Below are 2,487 nucleotides of genomic sequence, written 5' to 3'. Positions count from 1 at the left end.
ACACAAAGCCCCATAGAGACACTCAGCCCCATAGGGACACAAAGCCCCATAGCAACACAAAGCCCCATAGAGACATCAGCCCCATAGACACACTCAGCCCCATTGAGGCACTCAGCCCCATTGAGGCACTCAGCCCCATTGAGGCACTCAGCCCCATTGAGGCACTCAGCCCCATTGAGGCACTCAGCCCCATAGCGAGAATCAGCCCCATAGAGTCACTGAGCCCCATAGAGAAACTGAGACCCATAGAGACACTCAGCCCCATAGCGACACTCAGCCCCATAGCGAGAATCAGCCCCATAGGGACACAAAGCCCCATAGACAGACTGAGACCCATAGGGACACAAAGCCCCATAGACACACAAAGCCCCATAGAGACACTGAGACCCATAGAGAGAATCAGCCCCATAGCGACATTCAGCCCCATAGCGAGAATCAGCCCCATAGGGACACAAAGCCCCATAGACAGACTGAGACCCATAGAGACACAAAGCCCCATAGCAACACAAAGCCCCATAGTGAGAATCAGCCCCATAGACACACTCAGCCCCATAGCGAGAATCAACCCCATAGGGAGAATCAGCCCCATAGGGACAAAGCCCCATAGAGACACAAAGCCCCATAGAGACACTGAGACCCATAGCGAGAATCAGCCCCATAGCAAGAATCAGCCCCATAGCGAGAATCAGCCCCATAGAGAAACTGAGACCCATAGCGATGCAAAGTCCCATAGCGAGAATCAGTCCCATAGAGACACTCAGCCCCATAGACACACAAAGCCCCATAGCGACACTCAGCCCCATAGACACACAAAGCCCCATAGAGACACTGGGACCCATAGAGAGACTGAGCCCCATAGTGAAAATCAGCCCCATAGCGAGAATCGGCCCCATAGTGACATTCAGCCCCATAGGGACACAAAGCCCCATAGAGAAACTCAGCCCCATAGAGACACAAAGCCCCATAGAGAAACTCAGCCCCATAGAGACACAAAGCCCCATAGGGACACTCAGTCCCATAGCAAGAATCAGCCCCATAGGGACACAAAGCCCCATAGAGACACTGAGACCCATAGAGACACTCAGCCCCATAGAGAGAATCAGTCCCATAGGGACACAAAGCCCTATAGAGAAACTCAGCCCCATAGAGACACAAAGCTCCATAGGGACACAAAGCCCCATAAGAGACACTCAGCCCTATAGCGAGAATCAGTCCCATAGAGACACTCAGCCCCATAGAGACACTCAGCCCTATAGAGAAACTCAGCCCCATAGCGAGAATCAGCCCCATAGTGACACTCAGCCCCATAGAGAAACTCAGCCCCATAGACACACAAAGCCCCATAGTGACACTCAGCCCCATAGCAAGAATCAGCCCCATAGGGACAATCAGCCCCATAGAGACACTCAGCCCCATAGGGACAGAAAGCCACATAGAGACACGCAGCCCCACAGTGAGAATCAGCCCCATAGGGACACAAAGCCCCATAGAGAAACTCAGCCCCATAGCGATACAGCCCCATAGCGACACTGATACCCATAGCGACACAAAGCCCCATAGCGACATAAAGCCACATAGGAATGAACAGCCCCATAGACACAAAAAGCCCCATAGGGACACCCCAATCCCACCCCAATCCCACTGAAACCCCAACACCAACCTCAACCCCAATCCCAATCCCAATCCCAATCCCACACCAAGATGACCCTAATCCCAATCCCACCCCAACCCTAATCCTAATCCTATTCCTACTCCTATTCCTATTCCTATTCCTATTCCTATTCCTATTCCTATTCCTATTCCTATTCCTATTCCTATTCCTATTCCTAATCCTAATCCTATTCCTATTCCTAATCCTAATCCTAATCCTAATCCTATTCCTAATCCTAATCCTAATCCCAATCCTAATCCCAATCCTAATCCCAATCCTAATCCCAATCCTAATCCCAATCCTAATCCTCATCCTAATCATAATCCTAATCCTCATCCTAATCCCAATCCTAATCCTAATCCTAATCCTAATCCTCATCCTAATCCTCATCCCAATCCTAATCCTCATCCTCATCCCAATCCTAATCCTCATCCTAATCCTAATCCTAATCCTAATCCTAATCCTCATCCCAATCCCACACCAGCTCCAACCTCAACCCCAATCCTAATCCTAATCCCACACCCAACCCAATCCCAATCTTAACCCCAACCCCAATCCCACCCCAATGCCATCCCAAAACCCAAACCCAATCCCCCCCTAATCGCAACCCCAATCCCATCTCAACCCCACCCCAATTGAGCCCCAATCCCATCCCAATTCCACCTCAATCCCAACCCCATCCTAATCCCAATCCCACCCCAACCCTAATCCTGCCCAAACCCCAACCCCAATCCCAATCCCAATCCCACCCCAACCTCAACCCCAAACCCATTTACAACCCCATCCCAACCCCAACTCCAGTCCTAATCCCACCATGACCCCAATCCCACCCACAA

At 50.9% G+C, this 2,487-nt stretch overlaps 1 protein-coding gene across 1 annotated transcript in view; it reads right to left on the bottom strand.

The window, feature by feature from the left end:
- The window catches only part of LOC107307454 (sphingomyelin phosphodiesterase 3-like), a gene marked incomplete at its 3' end in the record, with an annotated part of 18,274 nt that overhangs the window by 1,085 nt on the left and 14,702 nt on the right, over positions 1 to 2,487 (bottom strand). The gene's annotated exons all lie outside the window — the stretch shown is intronic.

Source organism: Coturnix japonica, unplaced genomic scaffold (genome assembly GCF_001577835.2).
Source record: "Coturnix japonica isolate 7356 unplaced genomic scaffold, Coturnix japonica 2.1 chrUnrandom607, whole genome shotgun sequence".
Lineage (NCBI taxonomy): Eukaryota > Metazoa > Chordata > Aves > Galliformes > Phasianidae > Coturnix > Coturnix japonica.
Note: the sequence above shows the minus strand (reverse complement) of the source record. Positions and strands in the feature narration are given on the sequence as shown.